This window comes from Dipodomys spectabilis, unplaced genomic scaffold (assembly GCF_019054845.1).
Source record: "Dipodomys spectabilis isolate Male_0828 unplaced genomic scaffold, ASM1905484v1 ptg000064l, whole genome shotgun sequence".
NCBI classification, from domain to species: domain Eukaryota; kingdom Metazoa; phylum Chordata; class Mammalia; order Rodentia; family Heteromyidae; genus Dipodomys; species Dipodomys spectabilis.
Genome location: NW_024870741.1, coordinates 667483 through 690410, shown reverse-complemented (window position 1 = coordinate 690410; position 22928 = coordinate 667483). Strand labels below are relative to the sequence as shown.

General features: G+C 40.6%; 1 pseudogene; it reads left to right on the top strand.

The window, feature by feature from the left end:
- The first annotated feature begins 21545 nt into the window (after positions 1-21545).
- LOC122108716 lies at positions 21546-21645 on the top strand (annotated as a pseudogene).
- Positions 21646-22928: the final 1283 nt, after the last annotated feature.

Here is a 22928-nt window from a genome sequence, read left to right as displayed (position 1 = left end):
GAACCCAAGGCTTCAGACATGCTAGGCAAACACTCTACCACTGAGCCACATTCTCAGATAAGATGATCCCCTGCCCCCAAACACATATAGTCATTACTCAGATAAATTGGAAGTAGGGGCTAGGATGAATATGAAGCACAAATCTGGTTCACACAGAAATACTCCAGTGCCCCCTCTTTGACACCCTTATTTAAAGTTTCTCTTTTACCTTTGAGGGATGAGAGAGGGAGAGGGGAGTCCTGAGAGAGGAGTACCAAGAACAGTGGCCCCCTGAGCTCCACAGCCTCCCCCACAAATGTAGTCCTCCAGATTCAGATCTTACCTGACTCAATGTGGAGTCTACATTGTCTCCCCACCCCTGCAAGGCTCAGGATGAAATAAATGTCAGCCCTGGACTTAGCCCACACCCAGGGTGGAAACTCCTAGTCCCAGACCGACTTCCACCCCTAACTTCCCTGAGTTTGGCTAGACCCACCACTCACCACAATGTTGGCGGCCATGATCTCATGGACGGATTCCAGGAAGTAGGTCTATTGCAGAAGCAGCAGGGTGAGTATAAAAGAAGGAGGTGGGTGATTGCTCTGGGATCTTCCTCCTCGGAGCCCTCCCATCCAACTAGGGCCATGGTGACCCGAAGCATGCCAAGGTCAGGGGGTGAGACAGATGGAGGAGCACAGGACTAAAGGAGGTAATGCTTTATCTTGGTGCACTTGAAAATTCCAATTATATTCAGCCCATGTCAATCCCAGAGCCAACATGCAATGCCTCTCGTTGTTGTTTTCCATGAGTGCTGTCCCTAAGCTATTTTTCTCAAGGCTGGCATTGTACTACTTGAGCTACAGGGCCACTTCTTGTTTTCTGATGTTTCATCAAGGATAAAAGTCTCATACACTTTCCTGCCCAGGCTGGCTTGTCACCATGGTCCTCCAGATCTCAGCTTCTTGAGTAGCTAGGATGACAGGTGTGAACCACCAGTGCCCAGAATGTGATGCCTTTTAAAAGAATCTTGGGTAGTGTGTAAAAGGAGCCCCAAAAGGCTGGGTTAGATCACGACCCAATCAAGGAGCTAGGATGGGGAATGTTGACTTTCTAGTCATTCTTTTCCCCAAAATTAAAGATGCCAAGTGGTGTTGTATGCATCAAACTCCTAGGCCAACAACCACCAGGCTTAATGCGGAAAAGGTAGAGAATACCTAAAAATTGCAGTGTAGAAATCTCTGATTTTGCATGCACATAGTGTGTGTGTGTGTGTGTGTGTGTGTGTGTGTGTGTGTGTGTGTGTGTGTGTGTGTGTGTGTGTGTGTGTGTACCGGGTCTTGAACTCAGAGCCTAGGTGGTAACCTTTAGCCTGTTTGCACAAAGTTGGTGCTCTACCACTTGAACTATAGTAGCTCCACTTCCCAGCTTTTTGGTGATTCATTGGAGATAAGAGTCTTCCCAGGTTAGCTTTGAATCTTGATTCATCCTCCAGTTTCTGCCTTGAGGAGCTAGGATTATAGGCATGAGCCACTGGCATCCAGCTGCATGGATAACTTTTCATAGTCTCTTCTGTTCTAACAGCTATCTACTTGCTCTGGCCTAGATCTCTGGCCTCTACATCAGCTCCCAGCAGCCCCTGACTGTGTGGAGAACATAAAGCTCAAACCTGTCAATGCATCCTATTTCTTTGTCCTCAGGGGAAGGAATGATTCCTCTGATACCTGGAGGGGTAGGGGTAGGGGTAGAGACAGGTGGGATAGCTGTAGATGGGTGCTCAGCTAGAAGATAGATATTCTGTTTTATCCAAGAAGGAAAGCATGGCCAGATGTTAATGACTCATGCTCTTATATTCCTAGCTCCCTCAGGAGGCTGAGATCTGAGGATTGACATTCAGAGGCTACCCAGCAAAAAATATCTGTTAGACTGTCCTCTCCCAAAATACCACCTTAAAGCTGGAAGAAAAGCTCTGGCTCAAGTGGTACAGTGCTATCCTTGAATGAAAAAAACTGAAGGACAGAACCCGGGCCCTGAGTTCAAGTCCTACTACCAAAATGCACTCATGCGCATGTGCACACACACACACACACACACACACACACACACACACACACACACACAAACACACACAGGGAGGTGGTAATGATAAGCAGAGCTATAACTGGGGGCAGTCCTGAAGCATAATCATAGTAAACTCTTAAACTACATCGGTTGTTTCTTCCTAAGTCTTTCTTGGGCTGAGGGATCTGTGCCTCCATCTAAGCACTGGGGAGGAAAGCTGGGTTCTGAGCCCTGGGACTACTGGGATATAGCGTTTACTACAAACAGCAGCCAGCCGGCTCTGGATTCCTGAGCCTACAAGTCTTTCATGAGCCCAACTCAACACCGCCCAAGGTGTGCCTGGCAAATGTGCATTCTTGTGATATCCATATGAGCGGGCATTTACTGTTTTATCCCTCCTGGACCAGAACTGTGGTCTGAGACATCGATTTAGTGCTCAGATCCACACTGCTCTCATGATAGATGTCATTCTGATGACCGGGTTGATGACCTCCGTGTCACAAGGGTCGATCCTTCTCTAGTACTGTGGCCCACTCTGTATGCAAAGGCCTCCGAGGAGGCTGCTCTAAAGAAGTGTAGGACACCTAGACATTGGGAGACTCTCAGGAACCCACTGGAAAATACTCTGCTTAGAGCCACAGCATGAGGTCAAAGCAGGCCAGGTATTGGTCATGTAGCTCAAAAACTGGGCCTGGTTGCTGTCCCCAGCTCTTCATCTTACCACTTGAGCCACAGCACCACTTCCGGTTTTCTGGTGGTTCTTGGAGAACAGAGTCTCCCAGACTTTCCTGCCTAGGCTGGCTTTGAATGGCAATCCTCCAATCTCAGCCTCCTGAGGAGCTAGGAGGACATGCATGAGCCTCCAGTGCCTAGCTGATCTGGCCTTTCACCACAGTGAAGTAGGAGCTCCTGAAAGCTTTTCTTTATTTTCTCTGTGCCAGTACTGGGGCCTGAAATCAGGGTCTGGCCTGTGGTCTCTTTAAGTTTTCCCTCAAGGCTGGCAATCTACCACTTGAGCCACAGCTCCATTTCTAGCTTTTGGTAGTTCATCCCCAAAAAAGTCTCACTAACTTTCCTCCCCTAAGCTGGCTTTGATCCATGATCTCTGATCTCAGTGTCCTGAGTAGCTAGGATTTACAGGGGTTAAGCCACAGGTGACACTGGGCTAGAAGCTTTTCTTAAGCAAGCATTCTTCCTTGCATTTGCCCTGACTCCTCCATGCAAAGGAGGCCTGAAGGTCAGGAGCTGTGGAAAATAGGCTTCTGGTCAAAGAAAATGGCTGGGGTCCTTGGTGAAAAGACATGCTAATCTTCCCCTGGACAACATTCTGCCCTAACTGTGACTCAAGTGTAAATCTTGTCCCAGACTTGAGTGTTCTGCCAGACTTGTCTGAAGTCACAGAACCTATATTCCACCCACACTACCAGCTCTACAACACACCTCAGGACCTTTGCCCACGCTGTACTTATTGCCTGAGGCTCTCTGTTTTGTTCCACATCTTAGAGCTCCTGTGGAATTTTGGCACTGGTTATATCACCTCCTGGAGCAAGCCTTTCCTTCCCTTCTCCCCCTTTTAAAAACATATTGAGTTCCTACAGATTGAACTTGTGCAGGCTGACTGGAAATTGCTCTATTGTGGTGGTGGTGGTGGTGGTGGTATCTGTGTGTGTGTGTGTGTGTGTGTGTTTGTGTGTGTGTGCGTGCGCATGCGTGCATGTGCACCCACGCATGTGCATGCGCACAAACACGCATGCCAGTCGTGGGGTTTGAATTCATGGCCTGGACGCTATCCCTGAGCTTTTGTGCTCAAGACTAGCACTGTACTACTTGAACCTCAGCTCTACTTCTGGCTTTTGGGGTTTAATTGGAGAAAAGAGCCTCATATATCCGTTCCTGCACACAATTGGCATCCTCAGATCTCAGCCTCCTGAGTAGTTAAGATTACATGGGTGAGCCCCCAGCGCCTGACCTCTACCTCATACCCATAACGGCCCTCCTCTGAGTCCCAGAAGAATATGTCTCACTCTGCTGACTTTTTTTTTGGTCAATCTTGGGACTTGAACTCAGGGTCTGGGCATGTTCCTGAGCTGCTTTTTTTCAACACTAGCTCTTTTATCACTTAAGCACAGTGTCTCTTTTGGCTTTTTCTCTTTCTGTGGTAGTGAAAAATCGAACTCAGGGCTTTGTGTGTGCTAAGTAAGCACTGTACCAGTAAGACACATTCGCAGATCAAGGCTCATTTCTAAAAGAAGCTATGACGGTGGGATTTATTGGATTACCCCTATTGGCACAGAAATCGCTGACTGTTTCCTATCTTTGTCAGGATTTGGGACCAGCCTGAGACTCTGCAATAAGAAATAATGAATGAGTGATGGCCACCAGGCCCCAGAGGTCTAGGCTAACATCCTACAGGAAGATAGAGGAAATGGAGACACAACCTTCAGCAACTCCTACAGCCTAGGAACTGTGGTTTCCCTGGAGGCAGTGGCTGGCTGCTAGGTGTTCTGATGGGACATCTCAGCCAGAACATAATGCACCCATTGCACACACTGTAAAGCTGAATTCAGAAATCCTTAACCAAAAGACCACCAGAGGCCACCACCAATGTAAAAGCAAAGTAGTCTTTATTGCAAGCTCAAGCTTGGTCCCCTCAGACTTCCATAGCAGCAACCGAGGTTTACAGCACCTTTTATACACATTTAGGGAAGGCAGGGACTTTGCATACACCATAGCGTCTTCTAACAAATCACTAGACACTGTGGGAAAATCATAAAAACAATTCTATATTATGATTGGTGAACTACAAAGTGGGAAAGGACCAGAAACCAGTTGTTGGTTAGATCAAGGGGGCTGACATACTTTAAACTGGTTGGCTTGTACCACAGGGAAGTCTCAAGAGGATACGTGCTAAACTGCAGGATGTCTGGTTTAGATAATGGTCACCAGACCCCAGAAGGGGCTGTTCTGGAGTTTCTGATACCTTGACATCCTGCCTTAAGCAAACACCATGTGTTTCCCCAAATTGTCTGTGCAATGCTATTTCAGATATCTCCACATCCTGGCATCTAGTGTTCCCAGGACTGTCTGTGGCTGGAATAGGTCAAGGGTGGCAGAACTGAGTTGGGGTCTTCAGTAAAATAGAGTTGCATAGGTTCCTCAACACCAGTTGCACACACCAGCCCAGGCAAAGCCCTCGTGTCTTCAGTTCTTAAATTGCAGGGAAGGATGCTTTGTTCAAGCTGCAGACTTAGTACTCTCTGAGGGCTTCTTCCAGCTTGCCCAGGTTGGGGGGCTGGGCATGGGCAACCTGCTGAAAGCCCATCATCCAGGCCCTGTCGCTGAGCTCCTTTTGCTCAATGGTAGTGCTCTGCAACTTGAACCATTCAGGGATTTTGTTTGTTTATTTCTTTTGTTTTCCTGTGATCTCTTAAGAAATACAAGGGTCGCGGAATTTCCTGCCCAGGCTGCATTCAAATTGGCATCTCAGCCTTCTGAGGAGCTAGGATCACAGGGAGGAACCACTGACAACCTGGCTTACTTTTCTTCTTGTTGTTCTTTTTTTTCGTGACAATCTAAAATCTTAATGGTGTCATTCCAATGGTTTGCATTCCAAGAAAACTTCCCAGGCCTGGAATTCGAATGCTAGGACTGGCATCCACAAATAGAGGGAGATACTGCAAGCTCATTCCTATTCATTTGAATGCTAATGGAATGTTATAAAAGTAATAAGTAAATTTGAAATTAATTCATGATTCTATTTTAGAATGCCACACAAAAATTATTGAATTTATATCTTCCATTCTAGCACCATAGTATGATTAAGGATATTCACTGATATTTTATTAATGCTTTTGTAAGCATTCAATGATGATTCTTCATTAAATGGAGGCATAGTTTAATAATTAATAATTGGTAATTATATATATAACTTAATAATATAATATTCCCTCTGTATATTTACACACACACATATATATATATATATATATATACATGTATATATATACACATGTATATATATGTACATATATATATATATTGGGCACTACTGTGGCTTGATTATAGGTCCTCAGAACTTCCTGGCAGCTCAGTTTGCTGGAGGCTGGTGTGCTAAGACTGTGACCCCATTTATGAATTGGGCATTGTAGGCTGTGATTTGAAATCCCCGCATGGCCAAAAATTTATTCATGGAGTAAGAAGTCAGTTTTGACAAATTTTTTCCTTCTCTGTGAAAGTCCTGGGTCTCAGTATATGTGATATGATGTAATAAAATAAATGTTGTATGTACAATAATACTAAATAAATAAGGGTAATAAATATCATATGGAGTAAACCCATATGACATAGATCTAATATATGACTATTATATTTTATAGTGCTGGGGCTTCAATTCAGGCCCTGGGAACTTGTCTGAATTGCTTGTCTTCGAGGACAGTGATCTTCCCCTTCACCCATAGTGCCTCAGAATTCCCCAGACCCTGAGTTTAAATCCCACGCCTGCCAGAAAAATGGGGCAAATTCCAAGCCATGATGATGATGATGATGATGATGATGATGATGATGATGATGATGATGATGATGATGATGATGATGATGTTTTCGGCCAAGAACCGGGCTTGAACTCAGGTCTTGGTATCTCTGCCACAGCCGATCCTTGCATCCTAGGTCCCGAGTTCAAATTTCGGGGCTGGCAAAAATAAAAATAAAAACGAGAAGGGTAAAACTGAGAAGTTCAAGGAGGTGGATTTACTTTTTTTTTTCTTTGCATTTTGACCATCCTGGGTCTAAATGACAATGCCCAGAAAGTGTAAATGACCTTACATTGCTGATATTTGGATGACTATTAGGGAAGCCAAGCCGAAACTGGCAACTTAAGCCTGGAAATCGAATCCTGGACTGCGGGATGGCAGGAGATTCTAAGAAACAATTTCCAATATACATCTGTGTGAATGGAATTTTGTAAAAGTAACAATTACCTTAGTAGTTAGTGTACGATTTATATTATAAAATTATACACAATTATACAACTTTGAATAATTTTCAATTAATATTTTATTATGTATTCAATCCATGATGCTTAAAAAAGGAAGGAATAATTTAATTGCCAATAATTGGTAGTAATATTGTATATGCAATTTCATAATATAGAGACTTCTCACGTTATATACATCTATCCATCTATCTATCTATCTATCTATCTATCTATCTATCTATCTATCTATCTATCTATCTATCTATCTATCTACAAGTCTAAACATTTATCTTTTTATACCCTTGTCACTAATGGGGCTGAGTGATAGAGTGCTCGCCTAGTAATGTACAAAGCCTTGTTTCGATTCCTCACTACTGTGTGCATAGGAAAATCCAGAAGTTGTGCTGTCGCTCAAACAGTTGAGCACTAACTTTGAGCATAAAAGATTAGGGACTGTGTCTAGACCCTTCCTCAAGACCCATGACTGGCACCAAAACAAAAAATAAAAAGGAAAATATAGAATGTTCTGACTGCAACTATATAAGAATAGGGCTGCAAATACCTCATCACAGAGCAAGGAGGGAGTCTAGTGCTGACAGCTGCCGTCTAACATGACTTAGCCAGAGGTGAACCACTGCAACCCATCTCCACAGAACCGGATGCTGCTGGCTTACTTACCCCTGTCATCGAAGATACTCAGGGACTGAGATCTGACACTGGTGGGTTTAAAACCAGGCCCTGTCAGGATGTCTGTGAAACTCTGAGCTGTGGCTCAAAGTGTAGAGCTGTAGTCTTGAGCAAAAAATCTTAGGACAGTACCCCCAAACTGTCAGTGCAAGTCCATGGCTGATGCCCTCCCCCCAAAAACCCCATCCCTCTAAAATCTAAATTTGGACTGTTTGTGAGGTGTTTCTGAAAGAATGGTGATACTGATGAAAGCACCTTAATTTAATGACAGCATGTGGGATACACCTATGTGATCAGTCCTTCATGAGATGTTGTGTGTTGAGTCATTCACGCGGTGCATTTTTTCATCTGGTTCTTGTAAGAGCTCCCACAAGTAAGATGATGATTTGCCCCTGTCAGGGCCAAAATTATGTATGTACCTATCTCTAGTGAGTTGTCTCCTGCAGACAATTTTTTGGTTTAAGTTTCTCAGTCATGAACCTTGAACTCAGGACCTAGCCATTGACACTTACCTGTTGGGATCATGGCTAGTGTCCTACCACGTGAAGCCAAGGAACACCTTACAACAGAATGTTAGGGTCTAGGCGTACAGTAGCTAAGGACTGTCATCCTGCCTACTCAGGAAGCTGAGATCTGACGATCTGGGTTCAAAACTATCTTAGACACAAATGGTCCCATGAGACTTTTATCTCCTATTCACCATTTAGAAACTTGAAGTGGAAGCCTCCCGCCTGTCGTACAAGCTACTCAGGTGGCAGAGAGCTGAGGATCACGGGTCCAAAACCAGCCTGGGCAGAAAATTCCTTGAGACGCTTCTCTCCAGTGACCCACCAAAAACCAGAAGGGGTACTGTAGCTCAAGAAATTCCCTTCAGCTGAAGAGCTCAAGGACAGCACCCAGGCCTAGATTTCAATTCTTCCAACTTCCAAGAAAAGAAAGAAAGAAACCTGCAGTGGCGTACTGAGAATGTGTCTTATGGGTAGAGTGTTTTTGCATGTATGAATCCCTGGGTTTGATTCCTTAGTACCGCATCACTAGCAAAACGCCTGAAGTGGCTGTGTGGATCAAGTGGTAGAATGCTATCCTTGTACAGGAGAAACTCAAGTACTGTGCTCAGGTTCTGAGTTCAAGCTCGAGGACAAGTGAATGAACACACATACATGTACACACACACACACACACACACACACACAACACACACACACACACACACACACAGTGATGCCAGAAGTGAGCTGTGACACCAAATGGTAAAGCACTGAGCTTCTGTTCTGAGCTTATGGTAAGCACCCAGGTCCTGTGTTCAACCCTGAAACACAGCCACCCAGGGCCCAACTAGGAGAGGTCAAAGGTTTCAAAATCTGATGAGCTTCACCAGCCCTAGATGACAGGAAGCATTGTGATATTACACATGTGCTTAGATTTAGCAGTCTTCCAGGAACCTAGGGAGGCACCATTGCCAATAATGAGTCATTTCATTAGGTTCAGCTACCTAGTTGTCTGCAAGAAGGACCCTTGAATTAATTGTAGCAGGTTATTTTAAAACTAGAACATAGTCTAACAAAGACAGGATAAGTGCAGGGAACTTGGCTATCATGGGAGGTGGCACAAATAAAGACTTCCTGTCAAAACAGCACTGGAGAGAGAGATAGCTTGGGGGTACAAAGAGTCCTTTTTCTCCTGGCCTTCAGAGCCAGCCCACACTCCTCCTCACTAATTGGCCTCGATGGAGTTTTTGTTACACAGCAGTACAGGAGTGAGGGCATTTGTCTGCTGTTCCAACAATGAGGCAGATTTCCTCCAGCAGTCCCTGGTGAGGAGAAAACCTCAGGATAAAATGGGGAACAGCAAAGGGAGCCCCGGAACACGAACTGTCTTGAAAGCACTTTCTGTGTTATGAAATCATTCTATTCAAAGCAAATTTCCTAGCTGGATGCCTTTCATCATAGGGACTCTGGACCTTCACTGATAGAAATATATGCATACATACATGGGGACACATAGAGTTACTGGCTTTTTTTTTTTGGCTGTTGCGGGTGTTGTACTATGAGCCTAGGCACTGTCCCTGAGCTACTTTTGCTCAAAGATAGTGTTCTGCCCTTGAGCCATAGCCCCACTCATGGAGATTTTGTATTCCTGTGGTCCCTCAGAAATGAGAATGTGGTGGACTTTCCTGTCCTGGCTGAATTCAAACCGCATTCCCTACCTCTCAGCTCCTGAAGAGCTAGGATTACAGGCAGGATCTGCTGACACCTGAGTTTCTTTCTTCTCATACTTTTCTTCATCGTGACAATCTGAAATCTTCACAGTGTCATTCTAATGGTTTGCATTTCAAAGTAAACTACCCAGGTCTGTAGTTCAAATGCCAGGACTGCCACCTACAAATGGCCGGAGATCTTGAGAAAATCATTCCTCTCTATAGGAATGCTTACTGTAATGTTATAAAAGTAACTATTAAATTTGCAGTTATTTCATGATTCTCTTATAGAATGCCACACAAAAACTATTGGATTATGTCTTCCATTCTAGCACAATGGTATGATTCTCCTAATTAAGGAATAGTGACTACTTTTACATTAATGCTTTAATAAGTATTCAACCATGATACTTCATTAAGTGGAAGCATAATTCAATTAACTAATAATTCATAAAATATATAATTTAATATCCTTACATTGTCTCTCTCTCTCATATATATAGCAAACTACACATCTGTCTGTCTATCTATCTATCTATTTATCTGTCTGTCTATCTATCTATCTATCTATCTATCTATCTATCTATCTATCTATCTATCTATCTATCTATCTATCTATCTATCTATCTATCTATCTGTCTGTCTATCTATCTATGTATCCACCAATGCTATTGCTTCATTGAAGGTCCTAAGAACTGACTGGCAGCTCTGTTTGCCAAAGGCTTTTGTTTTACAACTGACCCATTCATGAATTGGGCATTGTGGGCTGTGAGTTCAAGTCCCAGCATGGCCAAAAGTTTATATGTGGAGTCAGAAGCCAATTTTGACACATTTATTTCCCTTCTTGGTGAAAGTCCTGGGTCTCAATATGATGTCTAATCCATATGCAAATAAATCCATGTGATAAGATGTAATAAATGAAATAAATGTTATATATGTAATAATATTAAATAAAATAAATAAAAATAAATAAGGGTAACAAATGTCATATGGAGTAAACCCATGTACGTAAATAGATCTCATGTATGAATATTATTTTTAACAATGCTGGGGCTTGAATTCCGTCCCTGGAAACTGGTCTGAAATTCTTGTCTTCCACTACGGTGAGTTTCCCCTTCCCCACCGTGCCAGAGAGTTAATCATACCCTGAATTGAAATCCCAGGCCTGCCAGAAAAATGGTGCAAATTCCATGCCTGGGTCTTAATTTTTTTTGACCAAGATCATGCACTGTCATGAAAGCACTCTCTGTTCTATGACATCATTCTATTCAAAGCAAATATCTTAGTTGTTTTCCTTTCTTCATAACGACTGTATGTTCACCGATAGAAATACATGCATACATACATAGACACATGGAGTTACTGGCTCTTTTTTATTTTTGGTGCAGGTCCTGATGACTTGAACTATGAGCCTGGACATTGTGCCTGAGATCCTTTTACACAAGGGGGTTAGCACTTTATTGTGCCTTAATCCATGATACATCATTAAATTGAGGCATAATTTAATACCTAATACCTAGGCAATTTAACAATAATTTAATACCTAATAATTATTAGTAATATATTACATGTAATTTAATGATATATAGACATCTCACATTCTATCAATATATTTATATGTTTATACAGTGGAATACATACATATATTTATAATATATATTATATATACATATACATCTCTCTCTAAATATATACATATATATATTATTTGCAGCAATTTACAAATCTACCTATTTGTATATTGGCCACTCCTGGGGCTAGAACTCCAGGTCCTGGGAACTGCCTGGCAGTGAATTTGTTTGAGACTGCTGTGCTTACAATGACACCTTGATTAATTGGGCATTCTATGCCCTGAGTTCAAATCCCAGCAGTGGCCGAAGTCAATAGGTGAGTAGAAGCCAATATTATTGTCCTGTTTTCCTTTGTGTGGAAATATTGTGTCCTAGGTACAATATGTAATATCTATGCAAATATGATACACATTATATATGATATATGATATATAATATATGATACACATTATACATGTATATAAATATTATTTTTGAATTCACACCCTGGGAAATGCTCCTGAATTTTTTTCTTCCAGGAGGTTAGCTTCCACTTCACCCAGAGCAAAATAGAGTTAACCATTCCCTGAGTTCAAATCCCAGGTCTGGCAGATAAAATGGCCCAAATTCCTAGCCAGGATCTTAACTTTATTGGTGGTGCAGGCATGGGACTTGAATTCAGGTCATCACAACTCTGCCTCAGCCTTGATTACCCTAGGCTGGGGTGCAGCTTTTACACCCACAGATGATCCAGGGATCCTAGGACCAGAGTTCAACTCCCAGCTTTGGCAAAAATAACAAACCAACCAAGATGGAAGAGGAAAAACCAGGAAATTTTACACAACAGTTTTACTTTTGTTTCCTTAGCACTGTGACCATCCTGGGTCTTAATGACTCAGCTTGAAAATTGTACGAGACCTTGCATGGCCGAAGGCTGGTGGGCTGTCAGTGAAGCCTGAGCCCAACCCAGAAACCTAGGCCCTGAGTTCGATCCTGGGACTGCCATCTACAGAGCTGAAGATCCTAGAGAACTCGTTCCTATCTATAAGAACAATAATAGAATGTTTGTCATGTACTAATTAAATTACTAATTAGCTAGTCATTCTAGTATAAGATTGTATGAAATAAATATAGGTCATTGATTAATTTAATTAATACTTTATTGTTTCCTACCGTGATTAATTAATGGAGGCATAATTTTAGACTAAATAATTGGTAGTAATAAAATATATAAAAATAAGATATGGACATCACTCTTTATATAGAATTATACATTAGAATCTACATAAATGTCTATCTGTCTCTGTATAAATTTATTTATAGATATATATACATATGTAAATACACACACACACACACACACACACACACACACACACACACTTGAATCTACACATCTATCTGTTTATATATTGACCACTCCTAGGGCTTGAACTCAGGTCTTCAAATTTGCCCTACATCTTCATTTGAATCAGACTGGTGTGCTAACATTGACCCATTCATGAAGTGGGCCTTTTAGGCCCGAAGTTCAAATCACAGAACTGCCCAAAACTTAATCCTGGTGGAAGAAGCCAATTGTCCCACATGTTTTCCTTATCAGTGAAAGTGCTGGGTCTAAGGAATGATGTATAATACATAAGCAAATCTGTGTCCTATGCAATAGGATGTAAAAAAATGTTATACATGTAATCATACTGTCTAAAATATATAATAAATAAATAAAACACAAAATAAAATGAATAACTACACTAACTGCCATATGCAGTAAACATGTGTATGTAAATATAAATCATGTATTTAAAATGTATACGAATATTATTTTTTGGAGTGCTAGGGCTTGAATTCAGCCCCTGGGATCAGGCCTGAATTTCTTGTCTTCCAGCTCGGTGAGCTTCCCCTGCCCCCACATTGCTGCAGATTGACCAAAACCCTGAGTTCAAATCCCAGGCCTGGCAGAAAAATGGCCTGAATTCCAAGCCAAGGAGCTTCATAATTTTTAAAATATTTTTAATGTATGTCTGTATCTGTCTGTCTGTATTTGTGTGTATATTTTTATTTTGTCAAGGACAGGGCTTGAACTCAGGGCATGGCAATTCTGCCTCAGCTTTGATCACTCTACACTGGGTTGCAGCCACTGGACACACAGCCGAACCTGGGTCCCCAAAGGCTGACAAGAAAGAAAAAAAAAAACCACCCGGCAAGGTGATCATCCTGGGTCTGAATGACACAGCTGAAAAGTGTTTGTAACCTGGCATTGCTGAAGTCTGATGGTCTTCCAGGGAAGCCATAAGCCAACACGGCAAAATAGGCTCTGTGTTCGAAGCCCAGTCCTGACCCCTACCAATATAGGGAGATCCTAAGAGTCTCGTTCCTATTCACAGGAATACCGATGGAAATTAATGTCAAGGTTGAATTTGTTGTTCCTGAATGATACTACTATAAATTTAGAGACTGATTTTAGGAGGCTGATGGATTTTAATGAATATTTTTTGACACATTAAGAGAATACTATTAATTATATGGATGCAATAGTTTAGGGACAGTGGTTAATTTAATTAATAATTCATTAAGTATGAAAACAATAATATTAATTACATGGAGGCATAATAAATACCCAAAAATTGGTAGGAATGTAGCCTATATAACTAAATAATGTATAGCCATCTTTGGCACTCTATAAATATCTATATCTATTTGTGTACTACCTTCTGCATGTCAGTCTGTTCTTATTTTGTCAACCCTTGGGGCTTAATCTCAGGCGCTGGGAACTGCTTGTCAGCTCCATATGCCACAGGCTAGTGTGCTGACACTCACCCATTCATGAATTGGGCTTTGTGGCTGTGAGTTCAGATGCTAGCACTCACAAAAATTGAATTGTGCAGTAAGAAGCCCATGATGACACGTTTTCCTTTTCTGTAAAAGTCCTGGGTGTCAGGTATGAAGTTTCATACATAGGCATACCTATATCCTATGTAATAAATGCTGTAAATATTCCATGCATAATAGCAGTCAATAAAATAAATTACAAATGAATAAAACAAAAAAATAAAATGAATAACTACACTAAGCACAATTTGGAGTCAACATACGGGGCAGGATGTCAGGGACTGGGGACTGCCTGGAAGCTGATTTGGCTAGAGGCTGCTGTGCTGGCAGTAACCCATTCATGAAATAAGCCTTTTAGGCCGTGAGTTTAGATTGCAGCACTGCCAAAAATGTAATCTTGGAGTGAGAAGCCGAGTGTGACACATAATTTCCTTTTCTGTGAAAGTGCTCAGTGTTAAGTAGGATGTTTAATTTGTGTGCAAATCTATATGCTATGTAATAGGCTGTAATAAAGATAAAAATGTCATAGCTGGAAGAATTGTCACTACAATAAATGATAAACATTGAATTAGTAGTGAAACAATCTAGGATAAAATTAGACACAATAAGTATAGGAAGTACATTAAGTTTAATTAATATTTTATTAATCATTAACAGAATAAAAATTACATGGAGACATAATTAAATACCTAATAATTGGTAGTAACACATGATGCATAATTCAATAATATATAGACATCTGTCTCATTCTATGAAATATTAATTATATGTATGGATATATGTACATATATGATAAACAATACTGATATTGAGTAATTATTAATTGATGCTTTATTAATTGTTAACTGGGACACATCATTAAATGGAGATATAATTTAATACCTAAGAATTGGTACTAATATTATCTATAATTTAATAATATGCAGACATCTCTCTTTTTGTGTCGACAATATTTATATACAGAAATCTCTATCTATTTATACCTTGTTCACTCCTGGGGCTCGGTGGTTCAGTGCTCACCTAGTAATCATGAAGCCCTGTGTTCAATTCCTCAGTGCCACATAAATAGAAAAACAGGAAGTTCTGCTATCTTTCAACCAATTGAGTGCTAGCCTTGAGCACAAATGCTTAGGGAGAGTTTATAAGCTCTTACTCAAGCCCCAGGACGGCCACCAAAAAAGGGTAGGATGTTCTAACTGCAATTATAGAAGGACATAACTTCAAATACCTCATTACAGAGCAAGCTAGGTGTGTGGTGCTTACAGCTGCCACCTAACCTGACTTAGGCACATGTAAACCACTGCAACCCAGCTCCATGGGTTACACATGTCATCCTGGCTTATGCCCGTCATCTTAGCTGCTCAGGGTGTTTAAACCCCAGTCCTGGCAGGATGTCTATGAGACTCTTCAAAATATGGCTCCAAGTCATAGACCTCTAGCCTTGAGCAAATATCATTAGAACAGTATCCCCATGTTTTCAGTTCAAGCCCCATGTCTACCTCCCCCAAGTAAAAAACCACCCCATTAAACCATTAGATGTGAACTTGTATGGTTTGTGAAATTTTCCTTAAAGAATGGTGATATTGATGAAAGCACCCTAATTTTAATGACAGCTTGTGGAACAGAGCTATGTGCTGAGTCTTCACAGGGTGCAGTGTGCTGAGTCCTGCATTGGGTGCTAAGTGTTTCACAAGATGCTGTGTGCTGAGTCCTGCAAAGAGTGACATGTACTGTGTCCTTCACAGGGTGCATTCTTACATCGTGCCCTTGTGAGGGATCCACAACTGAGATGATTATGCAGACAAGAATATTGAGGCTCAGATATGCTCCCATGGCAAGTACAAAATTATGTATTACTGAAGACTAGTGAGTTGTCTTCTGCGGACAAATGTTTTCTTTTTTTCTGTCATGAACCTTGAACTCGGGTTCTAGGTGCTGACCCTTACCTCTAGGGCTCATGGCTAGCACTTCACCACTTGGAACCATGGACCCCCTTGCAGCAGAAGCCAAGCCCAAGGGGTCAGTAGCTGGTCTGTCATCCCGCCTTCTCAGGAACCTGAAATCTGAAGATCTGGGTTCCAAAATATCCCAGACACAAAAGGTCCCATGAGACTATTATCTCCAATTCACCACTAAGAACTTGAAGTGGAAGCAGGGTGCTTTCCTCATGCTGGTAATCCTAGCTACTAGGCGAATGAGATCTGAGGATCAAGGTTCAAATCAAGCCTGGGCAGGAAAGTCTTTGAGACACTTAGCTCCAATGAACCACCAGAAAACCTGAAGTGGTAGAGCACAAGACTTGAGCTGAAGACCTCAAGGAAAGCACCCAGGCCCAGACTTCAACTCCTACAACTGACAACAACAACAAAAGACAGAAAACACTAACAACCTGAGGTAGAGGCCTGGGAAAGTGCATTAGGGATAGAGTGTTTTGCATCTATGAAACCATAGGCTTGATTTCTCAGGACCATATCATTAGGAAAAACCCTGAAGTGGCTCTGTGGCTCCAGTGGGAGAAGGCTATCCTTCTACAAGAGAAACTAGGTACAGTGCTCAGGTCCTGAGTTCAAGCTCCAGGACTCATGTATGTGTGTGCGTGCCCACACACCCACACCCCCCCACACACACAAACACACACACTCACAGACCAGAAGTGATGTTGTTACACAAAATGGTAAAGCACTGGGCTTCTGGACTGTGCTCCTGCTCAGCACAAAGGCCTTGTGATCAAAACCTAGCCACCCAGGGCCCAACAAGGAGAGGTCAAAGGTTTCAAAACCTGATGAGCTTCACCAGCCCTAGATGACAGGAAGCTTTGTGATATCCAACATGTACTTGGATTTCCCAAACCTAGGAGAGGCATCATAGGCCCATCATTGCTCCAATGAAACATTTCATTAGATTCAGTGCCCTAGTTGTCTGCCAGAAGTACTCCTGAATTATATTGAGCACTTTATCTGAACACAAAATCATAGTCTCACAAAAGCAGGATAAGTGCACATAACTTTATCTGCCATGGAAAGTGGCACAAATGAAAACTTGTTAAAACAGAGCACTGGGGAGAGAGATAGCTTGGGGTACAAAGAGACCCTTTTCTCCTGACCTTCAGAGCACACCCACATTAATCCTCACTAACTGGCTCAGGTGGAATTGTTTGTTACCAAGCTGTACAGGAGTGAGGTCTTTTGTCTGCCTGTCCACACAATGTGAGATACTTCTTCCAGCAGGCCTGGGATGCAGAGAAACCCTCAGGTTACACTGGGAACAGTGATGAGTTCCCTGGAACATGCACTGTCTTGAAAGAAGTCTCTGTGTTATGAAATTATTGTATTGAATACAAATTTCCTAACTTGGTGCCATTCATCATAGCTATTCTATAGCTTCACCTATAGGAATACATCCATACATAGACAATGACATGGAAGTACAGGCTCTTTTTGAGGGGGCAGGTCCTGAGGTTGAACTATGAGCCTAGGCATTGTCCCTGAGCTCCTTTTGCTCAAGGGTAGTACATGAAGCTTGAGTCATAGCCTCAATTCTGTTTTTTTTGTGATCTCTTAGAAGTAACAGTGTCATAGACTTTCCTACACTGGCTGGATTCAAGCTAAGATTCTCTCCATCTCAGCATCCTAAGGAGGTGGGATTACAATCAGCAGCTACTGACATCTTCTTTCCTTTCTTATTCATTTTTTAATCTGGACAATCTGACTTCTTAGCAGGGTCATTCCAATGGTTTGAATTTATAAGTAAACTACCCAATGTTTATTATAGTTGCTTTCTCTCCTCATCTTCTTCTCTGGTCACAGGTTTGAGGCCAAACGTGAGAAATGAGTGTCACAGTATTTTGGAGCAAATATCCACAGGATATGCCAATTCTGTCACTTAGAATTGAGCTAGAATTTACTGTCTCAGGATGAGAGGACCGAAATCTGGAGTGAACCTCATACTGTCTGCATTGCTCCTTTTGCCTATAAAATGATCTAATCATTATGAGTGTTTTGTGTCTCCAACTTTAAGTATCTAGAACACACTAGAAGCATCTTCCTGTTTCTGTTTATCTCTAGTACCTCTCGAGATTTAGACTAAGGATTTGTGTGAAGCGGCTCCTCTGCGAATCCCTGAGAAAAGCCACTTGAAGCCTCTTCAGGAGATCGCCATTCAAAGCCAGCTGAGCAGGAAACTCGGTGAGACTCTTATCTACAATAAAGCACCAGTGAACCAGAAGTGGAGCAGTGGCCCAGAGGGTAGAGCTCCAGCTTTGAGAGAGAAAGCTGAGCAGGACATATAAGCCAGACCATGCAGGAAAGCCTGGGAGTTGATTATGTCCAATTAACCACCAGATAGCTCTTCAATTACTTTCTGTTGGCATGTTGCATGGGCCTAGGTGAGAAGTCTTGCCCCTGTTATCTAATGATACAGGTAACTGGGACCTGAGATCCTAGGACCCATGGGTCCTACAGAAGAGAAGTATTTTTTAGACATCATATCAGCAAAATTTGGGAACAATTACTGGAATGCTTCAGAAATATGGAGAAAAACAGTTTGGGACCAGCGAGTTAAAACAATATACAGAGCAGCAGAATAAAATCCCATGTAGATTAGAGGAAAACAACACTCATTTTTTGCTATGTGATTTCAGAAGGCCATGTACACTTAGAAGGTATCACAAGTTTGTACCTAAAATATTGCATTGATACATTTTATATTCTGATATATATTCTAAACCTAATTATTTATATTCTAATTGTATTGATTGGAATAAATATCAATTTATTTGTCAAATTATCAATTAATTCTAGTAACTTTCATAGTGTGAAATATAAAATCATCACATAAAAATGTAAAATATATAACTATATATAATATAATGAAAAGGCTCATGTTTTGCATTGTTCTGTTGTGGTTAGGGTATCAAAGGCAACTCTGTTTTAAAGTATTATTCCATTATCTCTACCTCAGTGTTTAGTAGAGTTAAACCTAAAGCTTTACCATTTGTAGATTTACAGCCTGGACGCAAGAGGAAACACTGTGGTTAAAACATTAGCAATTTAGGGAGGTTGAGCTTTTCTTCATGTGTCTATTGGCCATTCTTCTTTGTTCTTCAGAGAAGTTTCTCTTTAAGTCTTTAGCCCACTTATTTATTGGGCAGTTGTTTCTTTGAGTATTTGATGTTGGGGATGTAATTTTTTGAGTTCCAAGTATATTTTAGATATGAGACCCTTGTCCGTTGTATGGCTAGTGAAGATCTTCTCACAATCCGTGGGCTTTCTATTGATCTTGCTAGCTATGTCCTTTGCCATGCGGAAGCTCTGCAACTTCATGCAATCCCATTTGTCAAACCTTTCTTTGATTTGTTGTGTTTCCGGGTCTCTATTCAGAAAATTTCGACCTGAGCCAAGGAGACCTAGGGTTTCTCCTATTCTATCCTGTAATGTTTTCAGAGTGTCTGCTTTGACTCCGAAGTCTTTGATCCATTTGGAGTTGATTCTGGTGTAGGGTGATAATGCAAATCAAGACAACATTGAGATACTACCTCACCCCAGTTAGAATGGCAAAAATGAAGTACTGTAATAACAACAGATGCTGGAGGGGATGTGGACAGAAGGGAATCTTACTGCATTGTTGGTGGGAGTGTAAACTTGTTCAACCACTTTGGAAAGCAGTACGGAGGTTCTCAAAAAACTTCACACACAGCTCCCCTATGACCCAGCAATCTCACTTTTGGGCATTTACCCAAATGTTTACAAACAAGACCACACTATAGCTATCAGCACACCTATGTTCATTGCAGAATTATTTACCATAGCTAAGATCTGGAACCAATCCAGATGCCCCTCAGTAGATGAATGGATCAAGAATATGTGGTATATATACACAATGGAATTCTATGCCTCCATCAGAAATAATGGCATTGCCCCATTTGTTAGGAAATGGAAAGACTTGGAAAAATTATATTAAGTGAAGTAAGCCAGGCCCAAAGAAAGCTAGGTCCCATGGTTTGTCTTATTTGCAATATCTAGTAAATGTATGAGTCAAGCAGAAAAGGTCAGATAATGTTATGTTAGGAAAATGAATCCTAAGATATGTATTTAAATGGTTTATTTCTTTCATGCATTTGTTTCTAATGCACTTATAAGATTAACTTTTTGTTGCTTTGTATGTCCCTCCCCCACATTATAACCCCTGCTTTCAATATATTTGATGTCAGTATAATTTGTGAAGTAGAAGGGGAAAACCAAGTCGTTTAAGGATACTGGTGGACCCGTGCAACAATTGGAAGTACAAGTTGTCATGTCCAAAACGAACTTTACAACTTTGGTGGGGGGGAGGATTGGTTGGGGGTCGGGGGGGGGCTGGGAAGGGATGTGAAGGGTAAACAAAGAAGGAGGTTGCAATGCTTGATAAGAAATATACTCATTATCTTGCCCATGTAATGTAACCCCTCTGTACATTTTGTTCACAATAAAAATAATAATAGAAATAAAAATAATAAAAAACATTACCAATTTAAGGCCTAATAATGAAGAGAAATATATGGACTTCTCTTGCAACTATGAAAATATTTGGTGATATAATGGCAGTAGTGTAAGTTCCTGCCTGTTTGGAAGGTAGACAGGCCAAGACATTAGGTAATCATGAATATGAATATTTTTTCACTTTCTTGGCTGTAGCTACTTTTGAAATGGTAGGTATCATAAACAATCATATTTTGATAAAATACCTTCTAGTATGAACAGTTCTGGCTGAACTGTTCATCTCTCTATGATCCCTTGTAACTAAGATTAGATTTGTTCCACTAATACAATCTATGCTGTCAGAGTAAGATATTCTGGTTGGTCTGTTCCTACATGGAAGAAGGGTAAAGGGTCATGTAGACATTTGTGCCAGTAAGACCTCATTTGGGAAAATCTCAGCTGCATATGTTTAGAAGTAGCTCTTAAACAAGGCTTACTTTGAATCCATTGGCTCCACAGAGCTAACACAGTTGGATAAATAAGTACTTGAAAAAACCGTCTCATTTGGACTTAGCTATTAATACTTGAAAATATGATCAAATTCTAAATGAAAAGGACTTAAAATAGTCATTGACAAAAAAATTGCAAATGTGAGCAATCAACTGAACAACATTTTTTTTCAACTATTCACAGAATTTTAGGGAAATAAGATTAATAGCATTTTTAGGAACAATAAAGTTTCCTTGTTACAAATAGGCACCTAAGCATATAAGCCTTTATAAATATTTCATCATTAACTACTAAAATTTGCAGGATACTACATTCTTCAGCAGCTTGTATACCAAAATTACAACAATACAGAGATTAACATGGCACTTGTACAAGGATGATATGAAAATTTGTGAAGTATTCAAAATTTTTCATTCTTCAGATGCAAGAAATGAAAAACAGCTATTAAAAAGTTGATTACAAAATTACAAGTGAAACAATACACCTAATTCATATAATTAAAAGTTACTTTGACATCAGTGTATTAAATTTTCACCTTAGAAAGGCCTTTACATAGCATAACCTTTACACAACTTTTGAAATTAGACAACATTGTCGTTTTATCCCAAAGAAATATAATACTAAAAGGACCTAGGGGGGAAAAAAAGGAATCTTAAACTGTTTCTGTATGGAATGCAATCTGAAAGGACACATTAATGAACCTATATGTTATAAAACAATGTAGAATTCAATGTATTATATCTAGGAGAGAATAAAAGAGATTATGGACACTATACAAACATAGAATATAGAATATTTTAAAATATACTTTTTCAGACAAACAATGGAAATATCGTTAGTTTCTATACTACTCATTTCAACAGATAAGTTAAAATTATTTCCGATCAACAAAATCACAAACTCTGCATAAATCATTATAGATGTATACAAAAACTCTTGAATACATTTTGATATCAAAAGCAGACAATTCACTTTGAAGAACTCCACAGAATCCGTGAATTGTTACTATAAGATATTGTTGTTATTTGGATTGTGAGAGTATGTTGTATTGACAAAAAGGAATTAATGACATTTTTGAAATTTAAGAAAATTAACCGAATCATTAGGATTTAGGAGAACAATTTGTACAGCCTTCCACAACTTCAAAGAGGTAGTGATACATACTTATCCTTTTGGTAATATCAAATGCAGTTTCTTCCAAGTGGTTCTTCAGACCTGGTTTGACATATTGGTTCAACAGTTCCAGTGTATTTTTGCTATCTCAATTACCAGCAGCAAGATGCAAGGGGGTCAAGAAGCCTTTAGTTTGGGCATTGGTATCTGCATCATGAAGAAGAAAGAAGCCACTCTGTTATTATTACACGTACATGCACTGTGCAGGGGTGTCCAGCCATCTACAGTTATTGCATGTGCCCCTTGAGCCACCAACTCACGGACAATGTCTAAGTGTCCACTGTAGGCTTCCCGATGAAGAGGGGTATACTCATCGTCATCCCTAGTATTCACATGAGTAGCCTTTTTGGAAAGTATTCTCTGCACTGTAGTAAGCTGGTTATTTTCAGCAGCCCAAAGAAGAAATTTGCTTGGATCCTTCTCCATTTTTTTTCTTGCAATTTTTACCATTCCTCATATTTTCATCTTGTTCCTCATCTTCATCAGAATTGCCTAACCAGATACATTGAGTACCAGTGGAA